The following is a 25,277-nucleotide window of genomic DNA, read 5'->3' on the forward strand; positions in this document are numbered from 1 at the left end:
AGACACTTATTTTAGGTTTGCTGAAAATGCCGGTTAGATGGACAAAGTTTTCCGTTGGTCTTTGAGACTGTATACCCTGCTTTGTGGTTGGAGCTGTCAAAAGGGTTTGCTGGAGTCTCCAAAAGACTTGTAGAATGCATTTAAAACACCTCCTTGAGGTTTTGCTGGAATACTGGATAGGTGGGCAAGTGTCCGTTGGTCTTTGAGACTGTATACCCCGCTGTTTGTTCGCAGCTTTTCGTTACTCTCGAAGGGGTTTGCTGGAGTCTCCAAAAGACTTGTAGTGATGTCGTTTTATAACGTACTCCAGTTTGCTACTGTGGGAAATCTTGGATGCTTGACAATGCTTGAAAAACTCTGTACCTTATTGCGGTCTTTTAGTATTTTCAAGGTGTAGTGTTTGTCCAAGAGTGTCCGTTGCGCTTGCTTGGTTTGAGCGCTGACGAGGTGTTGCGGCTTAATTGCCGACTTGGAGCTTCTAAGTAGTCTGACTTCTTGGTGGTCCCCAAAACTGTTCAGATGTTAACCAATATTCCACACAATAGACTGACTCACTCACCCAGCTGCAGCATTGACAAGCATTGTCAAGCATCCAAGATTTCCCACAGTAGCAAACCGGAGTACGTTATAAAACGACATCACTACAAGTCTTTTGGAGACTCAGACAAACCCCTTCGAGAGTAACGAAAAGCTCTGAACAAACAGTGGGGTATACAGGGAGTGCAGAATTATTAGGCAAGTTGTATTTTTGAGGATTAATTTTATTATTGAACAACAACCATGTTCTCAATGAACCCAAAAAACTCATTAATATCAAAGCTGAATAGTTTTGGAAGTAGTTTTTAGTTTGTTTTTAGTTATAGCTATTTTAGGGGGATATCTTTGTGTGCAGGTGACTATTACTGTGCATAATTATTAGGCAACTTAACAAAAAACAAATATATACCCATTTCAATTATTTATTTTTACCAGTGAAACCAATATAACATCTCAACATTCACAAATATACATTTCTGACATTCAAAAACAAAACAAAAACAAATCAGTGACCAATATAGCCACCTTTCTTTGCAAGGACACTCAAAGCCTGCCATCCATGGATTCTGTCAGTGTTTTGATCTGTTCACCATCAACATTGCGTGCAGCAGCAACCACAGCCTCCCAGACACTGTTCAGAGAGGTGTACTGTTTTCCCTCCTTGTAAATCTCACATTTGATGATGGACCACAGGTTCTCAATGGGGTTCAGATCAGGTGAACAAGGAGGCCATGTCATTAGATTTTCTTCTTTTATACCCTTTCTTGCCAGCCACGCTGTGGAGTACTTGGACGAGTGTAATGGAGCATTGTCCTGCATGAAAATCATGTTTTTCTTGAAGGATGCAGACTTCTTCCTGTACCACTGCTTGAAGAAGGTGTCTTCCAGAAACTGGCAGTAGGACTGGGAGTTGAGCTTGACTCCATCCTCAACCCGAAAAGGCCCCACAAGCTCATCTTTGATGATACCAGCCCAAACCAGTACTCCACCTCCACCTTGCTGGCGTCTGAGTCGGACTGGAGCTCTCTGCCCTTTACCAATCCAGCCACGGGCCCATCCATCTGGCCCATCAAGAATTACTCTCATTTCATCAGTCCATAAAACCTTAGAAAAATCAGTCTTGAGATATTTCTTGGCCCAGTCCAGCTTGTGTGTCTTGTTCAGTGGTGGTCGTCTTTCAGCCTTTCTTACCTTGGCCATGTCTCTGAGTATTGCACACCTTGTGCTTTTGGGCACTCCAGTGATGTTGCAGCTCTGAAATATGGCCAAACTGGTGACAAGTGGCATCTTGGCAGCTGTACGCTTGACTTTTCTCAGTTCATGGGCAGTTATTTTGCGCCTTGGTTTTTCCACACGCTTCTTGCGACCCTGTTGACTATTTTGAATGAAATGCTTGATTGTTCGATGATCACGCTTCAGAAGCTTTGCAATTTTAAGAGTGCTGCATCCCTCTGCAAGATATATCACTATTTTTGACTTTTCTGAGCCTGTCAAGTCCTTCTTTTGACCCATTTTGCCAAAGGAAAGGAAGTTGCCTAATAATTATGCACACCTAATATAGGGTGTTGATGTCATTAGACCACACCCCTTCTCATTACAGAGATGCACATCACCTAATATGCTTAATTGGTAGTAGGCTTTCAAGCCTATACAGCTTGGAGTAAGACAACATGCATAAAGAGGATGATGTGGTCAAAATACTAATTTGCCTAATAATTCTGCACTCCCTGTACAGTCTCAAAGACCAACGGACACTTGCCCACCTATCCAGTATTCCAGCAAAACCTCAAGGAGGTGTTTTAATTGCATTCTACAAGTCTTTTGGAGACTCCAGCAAACCCTTTTGACAGCTCCAACCACAAAGCAGGGTATACAGTCTCAAAGACCAACGGAAAACTTTGTCCATCTAACCGGCATTTTCAGCAAACCTAAAATAGGTGTCTAGCCGCATACGTTTTAAAAAAACATTGTATCCAGCCAACCTCAAAGAGAAATATATCTACAAACCTTTATAAGAGACTTTGTAACGATTCATATACCTTTTGATACAAACCGACACAAGTTCTCTTCATTACAACGAACAACGAAAAACAACGAAAAATACACAAAGATTGCCCTCTCTCTTCTTTTTCGTTTTTTCAACATAAAGGTTTATCGTTTTTTATGATACTCAGAAACAGTTAGCTTAGCCCACACAAAAGGGCTTAACGTTCTCTGGACATCTTCTATAAACGTGAGTACCTGAGTCAGTCCCACAAATCCAACAGAGGAGACTCATCCACCAGTAAGTTCATTTTAAAGTTATTACCACGGTTGATTATAATATGACCTTTTAAGACATAAAAAACCATATTGATACACCAGATCTTTCCACAATTTCTACTATCTCAAAATTAGTTTACACGTATGTTACGCTAACTACCTGCTTATCTTGTACATATATATACTTATTGTTTTATCTATTGTAGTAAACAATTTATGTGGTATTAGAGCTCTATACCTTGTTTTTATGTGTATTTTAAATAAATGCAATTTAATTTAACATATTAGAGTTGTATAAATCATTGAACAATTAGCTTATCATCTAATCGTATAATTCTTAGTTTTTAATGTGATATTCATCACTTACCAGCTCCCCTCACTCTGTTCACCTTGTATCCTTACCTAAGACAGAAGTCTGAAGGAACAACTGTCAATCTGTAGGGTTTTGAGCGTCTCAAATTAATAAATTATCTTTACAGGTGCACTCACTCTACACTGTTTTTTGACCCCTGAATCCAGGAAAGGGCAGTGTCACAGAGTCCAAGAGAGCTGAGAGTCTGTAGGAGAAGGGGATGGTCAACAGTGTAAAAGGCAGCAGTGAGGTCAAGTAAGATGAGTATAGAGTAGTAACCTTTGTTTTTAGCAGAAAGGAGATCGTTAGTAAACTTGTTTAGGGCAGTCTCAGTTGAGTGTTTGGGATGGAAGCCAGATTGCAGGCGGTCGAGCATTGAGTTGGAGGACAGGAAGTGGGTTAGGCGATCGAAAAACTATTTTTTCAAGGATTTTTGAAGCTAGCAGGAGCAGTGATATGGGGCGGTAGTTCACAGGAGAGTTATGGTCAAGGGAGGGTTTTTTGCGGATGGGGGTGACCTTTGCATGTTTGAAGGAGGCAGGGAATAAGCCGGTAGAAAGGGATAGGTTGAATATGTGGGTAAGAGCCAGAGTGAGGGTGGGAGACAGAGAAGACATTAGATGCAAAGGAATAGGGTCAAGTGGGCAGGTAGTGAGGTGTGAGGAAGACAATAGGGAAGCCACTTCACTCTCAGTGGTTGGGAGGATGCAGAGAGAGGCGGAGGGGGTGACTGGGAGTGAAGTTGGGAGATTGCAGGCTAATAATAATAAAAACAAGCATATGAGATGATTTCTGCAAGGATAATAATAATATGACTTGATGTATGCACAAGTATTGAGAAAACTATGTGCTTTGAAGGCATAAGCAAGTGCATTACAATTTTGGCTTGCTCTCATGTCACCAATAAACTTAAAGGACAAGCAGAGTTATCCTCAACCCATCTGCAACGCGCTGTAGCATGCTCCTATATGCTCCTTCATGGGTTGACAAATCTGTTTAAAATTAAGGAGCCAGACAGTGGTATTTGTAAATACATCTATGGGGAATAACCCAAAGTTAGGAGCCAGGGGTAAAATTCTAGGAGGTAGTGGCTCCCTGGCTCCTGCGTATGTTGAGCCTTAGATTAGGGTGCTGCAAGTGGTAGGGGGAGACATATTTTTTTTTTATTTCTTATGGAGTTATAGAAATGTGTGGTTATATTTGTGCATTTAATGTCCCTTTAAGTATTCCCCTGCATAGCCATTCTATCATTAAAGTTTCTTTAACAAGGTTTATAGGGAAATAGATTACATTCAAAATTTAAAGAAGCTTTAAACACTAAATACATTCCCTGCACCTGCCTCTAATTATAGGTGCTGTCATTATAGAACCTAGGTTGCACTGCAGGTATATGAAGGAGAGTTACTGCACATGTGCAAACACAAACACAGGAATGTAGTGAAAGACAGATTTCAACATGGCAGCACCCATGGCCAGAGGGAGGCAGGGAATAACCTCAATTCTATGCTTATGAAATGTATTTAGTGTGTAATGTCCCTTTAAGTCCCCATAAATGTTTTACTTTACCTATATAAGTAAAAAAAGAAAACTAAAAATATAAATATACTTCCTTATTCATTATACCTGCATACTTATAACTTAACCCTAAAAACTGTGCTACTTCTACTCTCCCTTGGCAAACTACAGTGCATTCTGCATTATCCAGAACTGATTGCTTGAGTTGATCATTGCTGTGCCATATTTATAATAGTCCCTATTAGGGCCCAAAAGGGGACATAAACAAAACGAAGTGACCATGCGTCCTTGTAACACAAAAAACAATTACATTTTTTAGATAAAAATTACAGTATTAAATTATTTTAAAACATTTATTTTGTATCTAGATTTGTAAATGCAGTACTTATATATACTATGCATTTATTACTAATGACTAATGTCCCTTAAAGGGACATGAAACCCAAAATTGTTATTTCATGATTCATATAGACAATACAATTTTAAACAACTTTCTAATTTACTTCTATTGTCTAATTTGCTTAATTTTCTTGATATTCTTTGTTGAAAAGCATATGTCGCTACTGATTGGTGGCTGCACATAGATGTCTTGTGTGATTGGTTCATTCATGTGCATTGCTATTTCTTTAACAAAGGATATCTAAACAATTAAGCAAATTAGATAATAGAAGTAAATTGAAAAGTTGTTAAAAATTGGGTTTTATGTCCCTTTAAGCTCTTAAGTGAATATGCAAATTGGGCAGTCTAGATTTATTATTGGTTTGTATCTCCTGACAAAATGTTTATGTGGAGAAATTAAAATACATTACTATTATATCCACATCTGTTTATGGGTGTTAAAGGTAGGTAATGTGACTAGTTAAACCCCCCCTATGCTTACTTGCCTGATAGATCTGAGAGCTCTGTAAAAAGTGCTTACACTTCAGAACTATTATCTTGTCTCTCTTTGAAGTTTAAGAGGATGAGAATCTATTTGATATTTGTATAGATGGGAACATATTGATTTATTATTTAGTTTAAATTACCATACAAGAAGTCCCTAAGAAACAACAAAATAAGGAATTCTGAATACGTTCTAAAAACTGTTAGTTGTGCTGCAGTCTGCACCAAGGCACTTCATTATATCTATACAATATAATTACAACTCTGTTTTTACTGCAGCTATTTATTTCTTTAAGTTGAGTCTAATGTAGGCACATTATTGTCTTTTAACAGTGTCTCTCATTACTATAACGCTACAGACAATAAAAGACAGAGGACTGTCAGTAGTTTGCTCTACACAATGGTTATTACCCAAGTCCTTTAGTTTTTCCCAGAGAAGACCACTTCTAAGGTATATAAGTCTGATCCCATTCATAAAGGCAGTCCTGCCTTAAAAACTAGAGAATCTGATAATTAAAGTGAATGTCAAGTTTGATGAATCAGTGCCCAGTTTTTTAAAATCCTATTAAAAACAGGGGCACTTTCATTCATTAAACTTTACATTTCACTCGTTTTGTTAAGATACTTACCTTTTAATCTTGAAAGCTGCTCCAGTGATTCCCCCTCCTGCCGCTCGTCACTTCATACATCAGCAATGATGAATACGGCATCCCCCCAGGGGAATCATTGCCTGAGGCAACACCGTGATTGGAGGAAGCCGGATTCGTCATTGCTGACGTATCAAGAGGCTTGCGACGGGCGGGAGCAGCTTTCAAGATTAAAAGGTAAGTATTTTAACAAAACAAGTGAAATATAAAGTTTGATGAATGAAAGTGCCCCTGTTTTTAATAGGGTTTTTAAAAACCTGGCACTGATTCATCAAATTTGACATTTACTTTAAGGTACACAGCTAAACCAGTGTTTAGACCAGATGTAGTCTTGTAAATTTCTCTCTTTCTCAATGTCAGGTTGGCATGCTATTTTATTATGGCTACAACGCGGGTCGCTAGCTGTCTTTTACAACAATAGTAGACAAACTGTCAGTGACTGGGCACTAAAGCTCTACCTTAGCTTCTACTCTTCATCCCACAATATATATTTTTCACAGCTGAGCAGTAATTTGACCCATGAGCTGCCAGTAACATACAAATAAATCATTTTAACTTTTTGGCTGCAGGGGGTAACAGACATAAATAGAAGCACTTTAACCACATTGACTGCCTCTCACTTCTTTCTGCTCCATATTTGTAATTCATTTAGACAATGGGAGGCATTTTTATATTTTGCTATCACTCAGGAACATTAAAAAAAAGAATAATGTAATTTTAAGAGTCCAGTATTTCTGTGAAGATTTTACTGGACAGTTTGCTAAAATATTGAACCCTCCGGTTAAATACTGGACACCTGGCAACCCAAGCTACAACTATTTAATCAGTGCCATATTTACCTATTGGATTTTGTTCCTTGCTGTGCTTCTTTGTGTTTTGCCTTTGTTACAGACTCTGCCCATCACTTTGACCATGCTACTGTCTGCCTGACCTAGCTTCTGTGTTGCCCTCTTGCCTGTTGACCATGCTTTCTGGACTAATGTGGATACTGTGTTGTCGGTCCGATGTTGACCCTGCCTGATCCTGTCTATTGCCCCTATTTAACAAAGGTCTTGCGGACCTTATCCGACAGTGCGGATCAGGTCCGCAAGACCTCGCTGAATGCGGAGAGCAATACGCTCTCCGTATTCAGCATTGCACCAGCAGCTCACAAGAGCTGCTGGTGCAACGCGGCCCCCTGCTGACTTGCGGCCAATTGGCCGCCAGCAGGGAGGTGTCAATCAACCCGATCGTACTCGATCGGGTTGATTTTGGGCGATTCCTGTCCGTCTGCTCAGAGCAGGCAGACAGGGTTATGGAGCAGCGGTCTTTGTGACCGCTGCTTCATAACTGCTGTTTCTGGCGAGTCTGAAGACTCGCCAGAAACACGGGCCATCAAGCTCCTTTCGGAGCTTGATAGATAGGCCCCTATGTCTCTATTGCATTGTTGAGTATGTCCTGGGTTCAATCTATTGTGCTGGGATTATGTATATACAGCAACTTCCAAACCTATGGCTCCCTTATTGAATGTGAGGTTGCTGAAGAGCATCTCTAATAAGGAGATGGTCTTTTTTTTTTTACTTAAAAAAAGTTATAAAGAGTTAAACAGGTATATGACAAGGTGTTTGACTGCAAATGGCTATATTGTATATATACATACACAACATACATATATATATATACACATACATACACATACACACTGGAGTCCTTTGCAGTCACATACCTGAAAAATCATATTTATTCAATATTAATATTTAATAATGTGTTTCACTGTATATTTACTGTACATATTTCACATTCCAATGTTCTTCACATACAGGAAAAGTCCTGAAGTTAGTGTGTGTCAGCTTTTGCTCGAGTGCAAAAGTTTTACTTTCAACTTGTAATATGCCTGCTAACCTGCGCGCAAAAATATTACTTGTAATCAACATTTATGCTCGAGTGGGAGCGCTAAATAGCGCACCACAATACATGATATATCGCACATCCAACACAAATCACTGCCAACGTGGAAAAACAACACCTAGGAAACAGGTTTATGTAAATATATATATATATATACACTGTGTGCAGAATTATTAGGCAAATGAGTATTTTGACCACATCATCCTCTTTATACATGTTGTCTTACTCCAAGCTGTATAGGCTCGAAAGCCTACTACCAATTAAGCATATTAGGTGATGTGCATCTCTGTAATGAGAAGGGGTGTGGTCTAATGACATCAACACCCTATATCAGGTGTGCATAATTATTAGGCAACTTCCTTTCCTTTGGCAAAATGGGTCAAAAGAAGGACTTGACAGGCTCAGAAAAGTCAAAAATAGTGAGATATCTTGCAGAGGGATGCATCACTCTTAAAATTGCAAAGCTTCTGAAGCGTGATCATCGAACAATCAAGCGTTTCATTCAAAATAGTCAACAGGGTCGCAAGAAGCGTGTGGAAAAACCAAGGCACAAAATAACTGCCCATGAACTGAGAAAAGTCAAGCGTGCAGCTGCCAAGATGCCACTTGCCACCAGTTTGGCCATATTTCAGAGCTGCAACATCACTGGAGTGCCCAAAAGCACAAGGTGTGCAATACTCAGAGACATGGCCAAGGTAAGAAAGGCTGAAAGACGACCACCACTGAACAAGACACACAAGCTGAAACGTCAAGACTGGGCCAAGAAATATCTCAAGACTGATTTTTCTAAGGTTTTATGGACTGATTAAATGAGAGTGAGTCTTGATGGGCCAGATGGATGGGCCCGTGGCTGGATTGGTAAAGGGCAGAGAGCTCCAGTCTGACTCAGACGCCAGCAAGGTGGAGGTGGAGTACTGGTTTGGGCTGGTATCATCAAAGATGAGCTTGTGGGGCCTTTTCAGGTTGAGGATGGAGTCAAGCTCAACTCCCAGTCCTACTGCCAGTTTCTGGAAGACACCTTCTTCAAGCAGTGGTACAGGAAGAAGTCTGCATCCTTCAAGAAAAACATGATTTTCATGCAGGACAATGCTCCATCACACGCGTCCAAGTACTCCACAGCGTGGCTGGCAAGAAAGGGTATAAAAGAAGAAAATCTAATGACATGGCCTCCTTGTTCACCTGATCTGAACCCCATTGAGAACCTGTGGTCCATCATCAAATGTGAGATTTACAAGGAGGGAAAACAGTACACCTCTCTGAACAATGTCTGGGAGGCTGTGGTTGCTGCTGCACGCAATGTTGATGGTGAACAGATCAAAACACTGACAGAATCCATGGATGGCAGGCTTTTGAGTGTCCTTGCAAAGAAAGGTGGCTATATTGGTCACTGATTTGTTTTTGTTTTGTTTTTGAATGTCAGAAATGTATATTTGTGAATGTTGAGATGTTATATTGGTTTCACTGGTAAAAATAAATAATTGAAATGGGTATATATTTGTTTTTTGTTAAGTTGCCTAATAATTATGCACAGTAATAGTCACCTGCACACACAGATATCCCCCTAAAATAGCTATAACTAAAAACAAACTAAAAACTACTTCCAAAACTATTCAGCTTTGATATTAATGAGTTTTTTGGGTTCATTGAGAACATGGTTGTTGTTCAATAATAAAATTAATCCTCAAAAATACAACTTGCCTAATAATTCTGCACTCCCTGTATATATATCTGTTTTGTCACGGTAATGTAAACTTGCTTGATAGAACAAAAGCTGTCTTGAGGGGCAGGTTGTGGGCATTCCCAGCATTCCAGAAGCATGGTCAGGATTTTTATCCTACACTTAGGACCAGCATGAGGCATCCATAAAGACTTTATTGCACTTGCAGTAGTGTCTTGCTATTTCAAAGTTGTTAATTATTTTTCTTTTATTTCTATTTAACTGTTTTTTGTTTTCTTGTTTGCATGCGTTAAAGTGGACTGTTTTACAGAGAGGGGTTTTGTGATCCTGGTATCCTTCACAGTAGAACTTGAATGCAAAGAGGTGAACAGTTATGAACTAAATGCTGTTCCTTTGAATATAATGGAGAGTGACCCACAAGTTCAGGTTTTAATGAATTATCTACTATGATGACATATTATGATATATTATGTAAGTTATCCTTTGTGAAAGCATACAGGGCTATAAAAAGACTACATCCTAGGAGGATACCAAACAATACAAAATGCCTTTAAAGGGAACATAAAGTCAAAATGAAGCTTGAAAGTTCCAAAAAAAGATAAGATATCAAAGTAAATTTGGTAAAAGAAGTATATTGGAACAGTATGGAGAGAAATCACTCAAAATATTTTTTATTTTTAGCATTATATCCCCGAATCCTGCAGAGATAAACAGCTTTAAAGCTAAAATTTCACATATTTTTTTTGTATTTTCTTTTGAAGGAGCTCACAGAGAGCTTTAGATCACCAGGCCCTCTATCTGAATCATGAGTTTTAATCATTATTACTTTTTCATGCTTTCTTGTATTACTGTCCTCTCAGGCCTTGATATTTATTTTATTCTGCACTTTTTCTAGTCCCAGACCCAAAACAAGGGTTATGTTAGACCTTGAAGAATAGAGGTGCAACCAAAGGTTCCTATAATGCTCCATATCAAGGGCAGAGGGGGGGTTCTGTTGGGATCATCATTTCCGTTTTACTTTGTTCTCATGATATTCTTTGTTGAAGAAATACCTAGGTAGGCATCTGGAGCACTACATGGCAGGAAAAACTTGCCATCTTGTGCTCTTGCAAATGGATAACATTTTTGCAGAACTGCTGCCATATAGTGCTCCAGAAATGGGCAGGCTCCTAAGCATACAATCCCTGCTTTTCAACAAAAGATACCAAAAGAACAATTGATAACATTCTCTATCTGAATCATGAAAGAAAACATTTGTTTTTTATATTCCTTTAAGTACTAAGATCTTTGAGAATTGGAGTGCTATCTATAGTAATGAGGAATGTATAGCACATCAAGCACCCCCCACCACACAGACCTAAGCTAGACATTTTTATACTATAGAGTTATATAAACTATTTAACCAAAATTTGCATAATCATTCAGTCCAGGTGCACACCCCTTGAGTGTTATGTAACATTAGCTTTGATATGGCCAATTAGAGATAAACATAAATGAACCCTGCACAACTGAATCACTGTACAGCATGTGCAAAGGTCAGGGGGGGTCTGAATACGATGGGGCAGTGTAAGAACTGTCCAAAAAACAGCCAAAATGTAATGATGTCCCAACACGTAGCAGTAAAATCAAAACAACTTTATCTTCATCTTGTTAAAAGCAGCAGCATACTGATAAAAACGAACAGGTAGCACTGGATACTAGGCTAACGCGTTTCAGCTCCGTGAGCCGTAATCATAGAATAGCAATGTAAGAACTACAATTATCAGGCATCAATAACAGGAAAAGCAGGCAAAATAAGTCATAAAAGTGTAGTGCAAGGTTCTGCACTATGCACAATTAGATATGATATAGGGAATTCAATTTTATGTTTAAATAAAAACAACAACATCCTCTGCTTTACTTTTGCTGCTTGTCATTGTTTGTTGTTTAAACTATATATATATATATATATATATATATATATATATATATATATATATATATATATATATTAGTAGACAACCCAAGGTATTGATCTAGGTCCATTTTAGTATTTTTCATGACACCATTTCGCTGCCAAATACGATCATATTAAAAACATTGTTAATTTTTTTTACAAACTTTGGGTTTTCCCACTGAAATTATTTACATAACGCTTATGCAATCATGGGACCCCTTTGTTCAGAAATAGCAGACATGCATGGCTTTGCTATTGGTTTTTGGAAATTAGAAGGCCGCTAATGGCAGCTGCACAACACACTTGAAATTCCTGGTAGTGAAGGTGTTAATCTTTGCTGTAGTGTAGAGATTAACCTCCCACCCCTTGATCCCTCTCAAACACCTCTCTTTCCTCCACCACCCCGGCTTCCACTAGTCACCACCATCTTAGGTACTGGCAGTTTGCCACTATACTTCCAATAAATCTTAGTCCCACTTCCACAAGTGATTCAACAGATGACAGTGGGGCCACTCCCAAGGTTGAATATGACAATTCTAGATGTGATACACACTTCTGTGCCACTGTCAGCTCTTCTGACAAGTCAAACAATAGAACTGTAATCATAAAAAGATAAAGAAGGCACTCCAATGGCAAAATATTGCTTATATCAGCTACTCCTCATAAATTCGCCCCCTTATAAAGGATAGTCACAAAATTAATGCACTTATCTCAAAGTGCAATTTTGGCAGTCTGGGTAATTCGAGAGCTCCCCAGCTAGCCCTCCGCCAGTCTCAAATGAATCCGGAACTGCAACAGGTTAACTGCTAATACTGTGCCAAAATTGCACTTTGAGATAAGTGCATCCATTGTGTGAGTATCCTTCATGAGGGGGACTAATTTATGAGGGGTACGCAATATAAGCAACATTGTGCCATTGGCGTGCCTTCTTTTTCTTTTTATTATTACAGTTTGCCTGTATGCAGTTTTAATGCATTTTGTTTTCAAATTAATTTTTTTTGTATTGTAGGGATCCATCCTAAACCCTCCCACCTCCCTGAGCCCTTCCAAACAGCTCTCTAACCCTCCCCCTCTCACTAGAAGCCGTTATATTAGGTAAAAGCAGCTATCTGCCAGTACCCAGTTTATATAAATTTTCTTAATGTTTTAAATTATTTATTAATAAAAAAAAAATCTGTAGTGTAGTAATCTCCACTCCCCACAAAGCGATTGTTAATATAATATATATCTTTGGTTTATGATAACAACTAAAGAGAAGAAATGGAGATTTAATTCAACTAATAATCTGCTGAACTAGAATCACAAAGTTTGCCATACGTACAATTCCTGTGAGCCGAGTAAGACCACTAAAACTGCTAGCAGAGGCCTTCTCTTTACAGATCCTGCACCCCCTCCCCTCACCCTTAACTGGGGTTAACAGTTAAAATCTATTCATTTGCTAATACTAGCTATACACTTTATTCTGAAAACGCCAAGAGGATTTAAGGGAAGCCCTGCACCCTGTTCAAGGGGAGAAAAAAGTGTAAATAAGACGATTGAGGAAGGAACATCATATTGGGGAAATATGGAGGCGCAACTGAAAGAAGCAATCATAGCCCTGGAGGTTTCCATGGATAGCCACTATACCAACTTATGCCTCTAATTATCCCATCTGCAGGGTAGGGAGCCTACCATAGGCAGCTTGGGAGACTCTCCTACTGCAGATTACCCTATACCAACCATAGATAATGGAGACGATGAGGACCCGCAACTTAGTCCTGAAGAGGGGGAGGATGTCAGTGCACCTAGAAGACATGTTGCGCTAAAAGAACTGTATACGCCTGTAACTCACAGTACTTTATACCCCACAGCGTTTGAAAGACACTCAGCCGGCTGCTAAGATATACCTGAAATGGTTCCGGTGACTGCCGCAAGGCGGCCGATTGCGATGGGGCCAGAGATTAAAACAGCAATGTATGGCGCTGCAGCCTCTCTCCCTCTGCATAAGTTACATGCTGAGCGCAATCTGACAACCAGGCCTAACCTACGAACAAAGACTGAGTACTGTACTCTCTTCAGACACTCTCTGATCCTTCATAATGTCCCCAATGTTTGTAGCTATAGCTCTCTACTAACAGACCTGAATACCATAACTGGAGTAGAAGACGCTCTGGAACACTTGCTTCAGTTCTCCCCTAGATTACCAGCTGCTGGAGTGGGCTAAAAAACCTAAACCCATCGATATAGTTTACCTCCTTCCCTTTCCTTTTGAAGTCATCCCCTCAGTTTTGTTGCCCTATTTTGTTTGAATTTTTATTTTATCACATAAGGCAATTCATGCCGCACATAGTAGAGATAAGTGTTGTTCCGCCATCTACCATGCATGCCTCTATTTTAATTGATATAAACAGCTCAGTACGGTTATTTTCTAATTTTGCTATATACATTTGTCAAGGGAGATTTGTAAACACCTAATAGATAAGCTTAGTATACATTTGTCATTATCGTTATATATTTTCACAATTTTTGGGCTTCAACACTGACCCTACCCACAAATGTCCAGTAACCTCCCTAAAAAACATAATTTATGTAAGAACTTACCTGATAAATTCATTTCTTTCATATTGGCAAGAGTCCATGAGCTAGTGACATATGGGATATACAATCCTACCAGGAGGGGCAAAGTTTCCCAAACCTCAAAATGCCTATAAATACACCCCTCACCACACCCACAATTCAGTTTAATGAATAGCCAAGCAGTGGGGTGATAAAGAAAGGAGTAGAAAGCATCAACAAAGGAAATTTGGAAATTATTGTGCTTTATACAAAAAATCATAACCACCATAAAAAGGGTGGGCCTCATGGACTCTTGCCAATATGAAAGAAATTAATTTATCAGGTAAGTTCTTACATAAATTATGTTTTCTTTCATGTAATTGGCAAGAGTCCATGAGCTAGTGACATATGGGATATCAATACCCAAGATGTGGAGTCTTCCACGCAAGAGTCACTAGAGAGGGAGGGAATAAAAATAAAAACAGCCATATTCCGCTGAAAAAATTAATCCACAACCCAAAAAAATAAGTTTATTTCATCTTTGAAAGAAAAAAACTTAAAACAAAAGCAGAAGAATCAAACTGAAACAGCTGCCTGAAGAACTTTTCTACCAAAAACTGCTTCTGAAGAAGCAAATACATCAAAACAGTAGAATTTAGTAAATGTATGCAAAGAGGACCAAGTCGCCGCTTTACAAATCTGATCAACTGAAGCTTCATTCTTAAAAGCCCACGAAGTGGAGACTGATCTAGTAGAATGAGCTCTAATTCTCTGAGGCAGGGCCTGACCCGACTCCAAATAAGCTTGATGAATCAAAAGCTTTAACCAAGCAACCAAGGAAATAGCAGAAGCCTTCTGACCTTTCCTAGGACCAGAAAATAAAACAAATAGACTGGAAGTCTTCCTGAAATCTTTAGTAGCTTCTACATAATATTTCAAAGCTCTTACCACATCCAAAGAATGTAAGGATCTTTCCAAAGAATTCTTAGGATTAGGACACAAGGAAGGGACAACAATTTCTCTACTAATGTTGTTAGAATTCAGAACCTTAGGTAAAAATTGAAAAGAAGTCCGCAAAACTGCCTTACCCTGATGAAAAATCAGAAAAGGAGACTCACAAGAAAGAGCAGATAGCTCAGAAACTCTTCTAGCAGAAGAGATAGCCAAAAGGAACAACACTTTCCAAGAAAGTAGTTTAATGTCCAAAGAATGCATAGGCTCAAATGGAGGAGCCTATAAAGCCTTCAGAACCAAATTAAGACTCCAAGGAGGAGAAATTGATTTAATGACAGGCTTAATACGAACTAAAGCCTGTACAAAACAGTGAATATCAGGAAGTATAGCAATCTTTCTGTGAAACAAAACAGAAAGAGCGGAGATTTGACCTTTCAAGGAACTTGCAGACAAACCCTTATCCAAACGACTTAGAACTAAGCGTTCAATTTCCATACCTTCAAATTTAATGATTTGAGATCCTGATGGAAAAACGGACCTTGAGATAGTAGGTCCGGCCGTAACGGAAGTGGCCAAGGCGGACAACTGGACATCCGAACCAGATCCGCATACCAAAACCTGTGTGGCCATGCTGGAGCCACCAGCAACACAAAAGACTGTTCCATGATGATTTTGGAGATCACTCTTGGAAGGAGAACTAGAGGCGGGAAGATGTAAGCAGGATGATAACACCAAGGAAGTGTCAGTGCATCCACTGCTTCCGCCTGAACATCCCTGGACCTGGACAAGTATCTGGGAAGTTTCTTGTTTAGATGAGAGGCCATGAGATCTCTCTCTGGAAGACCCCACATCTGAACAATCTGAGAAAACACATCTGGATGGAGAGACCACTCCCCTGGATGTAAAGTCTGGCGGCTGAGATAATCCGCCTCCCAATTGTTTACACCTGGGATATGCACCGCAGAGATTAGACAGGAGCTGGATTCCGCCCAAGCAAGTATCCAAGATACTTCTTTCATAGCTTGGGGACTGTGAGTCCCACCCTGATGATTGACATAAGCCACAGTTGTGATATTGTCTGTCTGAAAACAAATGAATGGTTCTCTCTTTAGCAGAGGCCAAAACTGAAGAGCCCTGAGAATTGCACGGAGTTCTAAAATATTTATTGGTAATCTCGCCTCTTGAGATTTCCAAACTCCTTGTGCTGTCAGAGATCCCCAAACAGCTCCCCAACCTGAAAGACTCGCATCTGTTGAGATTACAGTCCAGGTTGGCCGAACAAAAGAAGCCCCTTGAACCAAACGATGGTGATCTATCTGTCGTACATTGGGATTCAAGGATATTAATTGTGATATCTTTGTATAATCCCTGCACCATTGATACAGCATGCAAAGCTCATGTGAAAAACGAGCAAAGGGGATCGCGTCCGATGCTGCAGTCATGAGACCTAAAACTTCCATGCACATAGCCACTGAAAGGAATGACTGAGACTGAAGGTGCCGGCATGCTGCGACCAATTTTAAACGTCTATTGTCTGTTAGAGACAGAGTCATGGACACTGAATCTATCTGGAAGCCTAAAAAGGTGACCCTTGTCTGAGGAATCAAGAAACTTGTGGTATATTGATCCTCCAACCATGTTTCCAAAGAAACAACACTAGTTGATTCGTGTGAGATTCTGCAGTATGTAAAGACTGAGCTAGTACCAAGATATCGTCCAAATAAGGAAACACCGCAATACCCTGTTCTCTGATTACAGAAAAGATCCTTGGAGCTGTTGCTAGGCCAAATGGAAGAGCAACAAATTGGTAATGCTTGTCTAGAAAAGAGAATCTCAGAAACTGATAGTGTTCTGGATGAATCGGAATATGAAGGTATGCATCCTGCAAGTCTATTGTGGACATATAAATGTCCTCGCTGAACAAAAGGCAGAATAGTCCTTATAGTCACCATCTTGAAAGTTGGTACTCTTACATAACGATTCAAAATTTTCAGATCCAGAACTGGTCTGAATAAATTTTCTTTCTTTGGTACAATGAATAGGTTTGAATAAAACCCCAAACCTTGTTCCTAAGGAGGAACTGGCATGATTACCCCTGAAGACTCAAGGTCTGAAACACACTTCCGAAAATCCTGAGCTTTTACTGGATTTACAGAGATGGGTGAGAGAAAAAATCTTCTCACAGGAGGTCTTACTTTGAATCCTATTCAATACCCTTGAGAGACAATGCTCTGAATCCAATGATTTTGGACAGATTTTATCCAAAAATCCTTGAAAAACCTTAATCTGCCCCCTACCAGCTGAGCTGGCATGAGGGCCGCACCTTCATGCGGACTTAGGGGCAGACTTTGGTTTCCTAAATGGCTTGGATTTATTCCAATTTGAGGAAGGCTTCCAATTGGAAGCAGATTCCTTGGGAGGAGGATTGAGTTTCTGACGAAAGGAACGAAAACGGTTAGAAGCCTTAGATTTACCCTTTTTTATCCTGAGGCAGAAAAACTCCTTTTCCTCCAGTGATAGTTGAAATAATAGAATCCAACTGAGAACCAAATAAATTATTACCTTGGAAAGAAAGAGATAGTAATCTAGATTTAGATGTCATATCAGCATTCCAAGATTTAAGCCACAAAGCTCTTCTAGCTAATACAGCTAAAGACATGGATCTAACATCAATTTTGATAATATCAAAAATGGCATCACAAATAAAATGATTAGCATGTTGCAGTAAGCGAGTAATGCTAGATATGTCAGGATCCAATTCTCGTTGCGCTAAATTCTCCAACCAAAAAGCTGAGGCAGCCGCAACATCAGCCAAAGAAATAGCAGGTCTGAGAAGATGACCTGAATATAAATAGGCCTTCCTTAGATAAGATTCAAGCGTCCTATCTAAAGGATCCTTAAAGGAAGTACTATCTTCCATAGGAATAGTGGTACGTTTAGCAAGAGTAGAAATAGCCCCATCAACTTTGGGGATTTTTTCCCAAAACTCTATAGATTTTGCTGGTAAAGGATACAATTTTTTAAACCTTGAAGAAGGAATAAAAGAAGTACCTGGCTTATTCCATTCCCTAGAAATCATATCAGAAATAGCCTCAGGAATAGGAAAAAACCCTGGGGAAACCACAGGAGGTTTAAAAACAGCATTTAAACGTTTATTAGACTGAACGTCAATAGGACTGGTTACCTCAATATCCAAAGTAATTAACACTTAATAAAGAATGCATATACTCTATTTTAAATAAATAAGTAGATTTGTCAGTGTCAATGTCTGAGGAAGGATCTTCTGAATCAAATAGATCCTCATAAGAAGAGGATAAATTATTATGTTGCTGGTCATTTGACATTTCATCAGCTAAATGAGAAGTTTTAAAAGACCTTTTACGTTTATTAGAAGGTGGAAATGCAGACAAAGCCTTCAGAATAGAATCAGAAACAAATTCTTTAAAATTTACAGGTATATCATGTACATTAGAAGTTGAAGGAACTGCAACTGGCAATGTACTATTACTGATGGAAACACTATCTGCACGTAAAAGTTTATCATGACAACTATTACAAATGACATTTGGTGGAATAATTTCTACACTTTTACAACAAATGCACTTAGCTTTGGTAGACCCGATGTCAGGCAGCAATGTTCCAGCAGAAACTTCTGAGACAGGATCAGATTGGGACATCTTGCTCAATGTAAGAGAAAAAACAACATATAAAGCAAAATTATCTATTTCCTTATAAGACAGTTTCAGGAATGGGAAAAAATGCAAAAGCATAGGCCTCTGATAGAGAAAAAAGCAAGAGGCAAACATCAATGGGGTATTGAAATAATGAAAAAAATTTGGCGCCAAGTATGACGCACAACGTAACGTAAACTTTTTTTTTTGTTGGCGCCAAAAATAACCGGAAATGACACACTTGCGTCACTAATGACGCCGCCGTGTGAAAGGTCTCGGCGTCACGTATGACGCCGGAAATGACGAAGTTGCGTCATAAACATATTTTTTCGCGCCAAAAATATTTTCGCGCCAAGAATGACGCAATAAAGTTTAGCATTTGACGCACCCGCGGGCCTAATACCCGCAATAGCAAGAAGTAGTCAATTGAAAAAAAGACTAAAACCCAGGTAAGAAATAAATTTCTTAAAATATTTAAATTCCCCAAATATGAAACTGACAGTCTGCTGAAGGAAATACATGAACCTGACTCATGGCAAATATAAGTACAAAAACAGAATTTATGTTTACCTGATAAATTACTTTCTCCAACGGTGTGTCCGGTCCACGGCGTCATCCTTACTTGTGGGATATTCTCTTCCCCAACAGGAAATGGCAAAGAGCCCAGCAAAGCTGGTCACATGATCCCTCCTAGGCTCCGCCTACCCCAGTCATTCGACCGACGTTAAGGAGGAATATTTGCATAGGAGAAACCATATGGTACCGTGGTGACTGTAGTTAAAGAAAATAAAATATCAGACCTGATTAAAAAAACCAGGGCGGGCCGTGGACCGGACACACCGTTGGAGAAAGTAATTTATCAGGTAAACATAAATTCTGTTTTCTCCAACATAGGTGTGTCCGGTCCACGGCGTCATCCTTACTTGTGGGAACCAATACCAAAGCTTTAGGACACGGATGAAGGGAGGGAGCAAATCAGGTCACCTAAATGGAAGGCACCACGGCTTGCAAAACCTTTCTCCCAAAAATAGCCTCAGAAGAAGCAAAAGTATCAAACTTGTAAAATTTGGTAAAAGTGTGCAGTGAAGACCAAGTCGCTGCCCTACATATCTGATCAACAGAAGCCTCGTTCTTGAAGGCCCATGTGGAAGCCACAGCCCTAGTGGAATGAGCTGTGATTCTTTCGGGAGGCTGCCGTCCGGCAGTCTCGTAAGCCAATCTGATGATGCTTTTAATCCAAAAAGAGAGAGAGGTAGAAGTTGCTTTTTGACCTCTCCTTTTACCGGAATAAACAACAAACAAGGAAGATGTTTGTCTAAAATCCTTTGTAGCTTCTAAATAGAATTTTAGAGCGCGAACAACATCCAAATTGTGCAACAAACGTTCCTTCTTTGAAACTGGTTTCGGACACAGAGAAGGTACGATAATCTCCTGGTTAATGTTTTTGTTAGAAACAACTTTCGGAAGAAAACCAGGTTTAGTACGCAAAACCACCTTATCTGCATGGAACACCAGATAAGGAGGAGAACACTGCAGAGCAGATAATTCTGAAACTCTTCTAGCAGAAGAAATTGCAACCAAAAACAAAACTTTCCAAGATAATAATTTAATATCAACGGAATGCAAGGGTTCAAACGGAACCCCCTGAAGAACTGAAAGAACTAAATTGAGACTCCAAGGAGGAGTCAAAGGTTTGTAAACAGGCTTGATTCTAACCAGAGCCTGAACAAAGGCTTGAACATCTGGCACAGCTGCCAGCTTTTTGTGAAGTAACACCGACAAGGCGGAAATCTGTCCCTTCAGGGAACTTGCAGATAATCCTTTTTCCAATCCTTCTTGAAGGAAGGATAGAATCCTAGGAATCTTAACCTTGTCCCAAGGGAATCCTTTAGATTCACACCAACAGATATATTTTCTCCAAATCTTGTGGTAAATCTTTCGAGTTACAGGCTTTCTGGCCTGAACAAGAGTATCGATAACAGAATCTGAGAATCCTCGCTTCGATAAAATCAAGCGTTCAATCTCCAAGCAGTCAGCTGGAGTGAAACCAGATTCGGATGTTCGAACGGACCCTGAACAAGAAGGTCTCGTCTCAAAGGTAGCTTCCAAGGTGGAGCCGATGACATATTCACCAGATCTGCATACCAAGTCCTGCGTGGCCACGCAGGAGCTATCAAGATCACCGACGCCCTCTCCTGATTGATCCTGGCTACCAGCCTGGGGATGAGAGGAAACGGCGGGAACACATAAGCTAGTTTGAAGGTCCAAGGTGCTACTAGTGCATCCACTAGAGCCGCCTTGGGATCCCTGGATCTGGACCCGTAGCAAGGAACTTTGAAGTTCTGACGAGAGGCCATTAGATCCATGTCTGGAATGCCCCACAGCTGAGTGACTTGGGCAAAGATTTCCGGATGGAGTTCCCACTCCCCCGGATGCAATGTCTGACGACTCAGAAAATCCGCTTCCCAATTTTCCACTCCTGGGATGTGGATAGCAGACAGGTGGCAGGAGTGAGACTCCGCCCATAGAATGATTTTGGTCACTTCTTCCATCGCTAGGGAACTCCTTGTTCCCCCCTGATGGTTGATGTACGCAACAGTCGTCATGTTGCCTGATTGAAACCGTATGAACTTGGTCCTCGCTAGCTGAGGCCAAGCCTTGAGAGCATTGAATATCGCTCTCAGTTCCAGAATATTTATCGGTAGAAGAGATTCTTCCCGAGACCAAAGACCCTGAGCTTTCAGGGATCCCCAGACCGCGCCCCAGCCCATCAGACTGGCGTCGGTCGTGACAATGACCCACTCTGGTCTGCGGAATGTCATCCCTTGTGACAGGTTGTCCAGGGACAGCCACCAACGGAGTGAGTCTCTGGTCCTCTGATTTACTTGTATCTTTGGAGACAAGTCTGTATAGTCCCCATTCCACTGACTGAGCATGCACAGTTGTAATGGTCTTAGATGAATGCGCGCAAAAGGAACTATGTCCATTGCCGCTACCATCAACCCGATCACTTCCATGCACTGAGCTATGGAAGGAAGAGGAACGGAATGAAGTATCCGACAAGAGTCTAGAAGTTTTGTTTTTCTGGCCTCTGTTAGAAAAATCCTCATTTCTAAGGAGTCTATAATTGTTCCCAAGAAGGGAACCCTTGTTGACGGGGATAGAGAACTCTTTTCCACGTTCACTTTCCAGCCGTGAGATCTGAGAAAGGCCAGGACGATGTCCGTGTGAGCCTTTGCTTGAGGAAGGGACGACGCTTGAATCAGAATGTCGTCCAGGTAAGGTACTACTGCAATGCCCCTTGGTCTTAGCACCGCTAGAAGGGACCCTAGTACCTTTGTGAAAATCCTGGGAGCAGTGGCTAATCCGAAAGGAAGCGCCACGAACTGGTAATGTTTGTCCAGGAATGCAAACCTTAGGAACCGATGATGTTCCTTGTGGATAGGAATATGTAGATACGCATCCTTTAAATCCACCGTGGTCATGAATTGACCTTCCTGGATGGAAGGAAGAATAGTTCGAATGGTTTCCATCTTGAACGATGGAACCTTGAGAAACTTGTTTAAGATCTTGAGATCTAAGATTGGTCTGAACGTTCCCTCTTTTTTGGGAACTATGAACAGATTGGAGTAGAACCCCATCCCTTGTTCTCTTAATGGAACAGGATGAATCACTCCCATTTTTAACAGGTCTTCTACACAATGTAAGAACGCCTGTCTTTTTATGTGGTCTGAAGACAACTGAGACCTGTGGAACCTCCCCCTTGGGGGAAGTCCCTTGAATTCCAGAAGATAACCCTGGGAGACTATTTCTAGCGCCCAAGGATCCAGAACATCTCTTGCCCAAGCCTGAGCGAAGAGAGAGAGTCTGCCCCCCACCAGATCCGGTCCCGGATCGGGGGCCAATATTTCATGCTGTCTTGGTAGCAGTGGCAGGTTTCTTGGCCTGCTTTCCCTTGTTCCAGCCTTGCATTGGTCTCCAAGCTGGCTTGGCTTGAGAAGTATTACCCTCTTGCTTAGAGGACGTAGCACTTTGGGCTGGTCCGTTTTTACGAAAGGGACGAAAATTTGGTCTATTTTTTGCCTTGAAAGGCCGATCCTGAGGAAGGGCGTGGCCCTTACCCCCAGTGATATCAGAGATAATCTCTTTCAAGTCAGGGCCAAACAGCGTTTTCCCCTTGAAAGGAATGTTTAGTAGCTTGTTCTTGGAAGACGCATCAGCCGACCAAGATTTCAACCAAAGCGCTCTGCGCGCCACAATAGCAAACCCAGAATTCTTAGCCGCTAACCTAGCCAATTGCAAAGTGGCGTCTAGGGTGAAAGAATTAGCCAATTTGAGAGCATTGATTCTGTCCATAATCTCCTCATAAGGAGGAGAATCACTATCGAGCGCCTTTATCAGTTCATCAAACCAGAAACATGCGGCTGTAGTGACAGGGACAATGCATGAAATTGGTTGTAGAAGGTAACCCTGCTGAACAAACATCTTTTTAAGCAAACCTTCTAATTTTTTATCCATAGGATCTTTGAAAGCACAACTATCCTCTATGGGTATAGTGGTGCGTTTGTTTAAAGTAGAAACCGCTCCCTCGACCTTGGGGACTGTCTGCCATAAGTCCTTTCTGGGGTCGACCATAGGAAACAATTTTTTAAATATGGGGGGAGGGACGAAAGGAATACCGGGCCTTTCCCATTCTTTATTAACAATGTCCGCTTGGGTATAGGAAAAGCTTCTGGGAGCCCCGGCACCTCTAGGAACTTGTCCATTTTACATAGTTTCTCTGGGATGACCAACTTTTCACAATCATCCAGAGTGGATAATACCTCCTTAAGCAAAATGCGGAGATGTTCCAACTTAAATTTAAATGCAATCACATCAGGTTCAGCCTGTTGAGAAATGTTCCCTGAATCAGTAATTTCTCCCTCAGACAAAACCTCCCTGGCCCCCTCAGATTGGGTTAGGGGCCCTTCAGAGATATTAATATCAGCGTCGTCATGCTCTTCAGTAACTAAAACAGAGCAGCCACGCTTACGCTGACAAGGGTTCATTTTGGCTAAAATGTTTTTGACAGAATTATCCATTACAGCCGTTAATTGTTGCATAGTAAGGAGTATTGGCGCGCTAGATGTACTAGGGGCCTCCTGAGTGGGCAAGACTCGTGTAGACGAAGGAGGGAATGATGCAGTACCATGCTTACTCCCCTCACTTGAGGAATCATCTTGGGCATCATTGTCATTATCACATAAATCACATTTATTTAAATGAATAGGAATTCTGGCTTCCCCACATTCAGAACACAGTCTATCTGGTAGTTCAGACATGTTAAACAGGCATAAACTTGATAAGAAAGTACAAAAAACGTTTTAAAATAAAACCGTTACTGTCACTTTAAATTTTAAACTGAACACACTTTATTACTGCAATTGCGAAAAAACATGAAGGAATTGTTCAAAATTCACCAAATTTTCACCACAGTGTCTTAAAGCCTTAAAAGTATTGCACACCAAATTTGGAAGCTTTAACCCTTAAAATAACGGAACCGGAGCCGTTTTAAAACTTTAACCCCTTTACAGTCCCTGGTATCTGCTTTGCTGAGACCCAACCAAACCCAAAGGGGAATACGATACCAAATGACGCCTTCAGAAAGTCTTTTCTAAGTATCAGAGCTCCCTCACATGCGACTGCATGCCATGCCTCTCAAAAACAAGTGCGCCACACCGGCGCGAAAATGAGGCTCTGCTTATGCTTTGGGAAAGCCCCTAAGAAATAAGGTGTCTAATACAGTGCCTGCCGATATTATTATATCAAAATACCCAGATAAAATGATTCCTCAAGGCTAAATATGTGTTAATAATGAATCGATTTAGCCCAGAAAAGTCTACAGTCTTAATAAGCCCTTGTGAAGCCCTTATTTACGATCGTAATAAACATGGCTTACCGGATCCCATAGGGAAAATGACAGCTTCCAGCATTACATCGTCTTGTTAGAATGTGTCATACCTCAAGCAGCAAGAGACTGCACACTGTTCCCCCAACTGAAGTTAATTGCTCTCAACAGTCCTGTGTGGAACAGCCATGGATTTTAGTTACGGTTGCTAAAATCATTTTCCTCATACAAACAGAAATCTTCATCTCTTTTCTGTTTCTGAGTAAATAGTACATACCAGCACTATTTCAAAATAACAAACTCTTGATTGAATAATAAAAACTACAGTTAAACACTAAAAAACTCTAAGCCATCTCCGTGGAGATGTTGCCTGTACAACGGCAAAGAGAATGACTGGGGTAGGCGGAGCCTAGGAGGGATCATGTGACCAGCTTTGCTGGGCTCTTTGCCATTTCCTGTTGGGGAAGAGAATATCCCACAAGTAAGGATGACGCCGTGGACCGGACACACCTATGTTGGAGAAACATATATTTA

The 25,277-nt window shown here is 40.5% G+C and overlaps 1 protein-coding gene across 1 annotated transcript in view; it reads right to left on the reverse strand.

The window, feature by feature from the left end:
- Positions 1-25,277, reverse strand: part of RFTN1 (raftlin, lipid raft linker 1) — an 885,191-nt gene that overhangs the window by 810,748 nt on the left and 49,166 nt on the right. The window lies entirely within an intron of this gene.

The sequence above is a fragment of the Bombina bombina genome, chromosome 5, assembly GCF_027579735.1.
Source record: "Bombina bombina isolate aBomBom1 chromosome 5, aBomBom1.pri, whole genome shotgun sequence".
In the NCBI taxonomy this organism is placed as follows: Eukaryota; Metazoa; Chordata; class Amphibia; order Anura; family Bombinatoridae; genus Bombina; species Bombina bombina.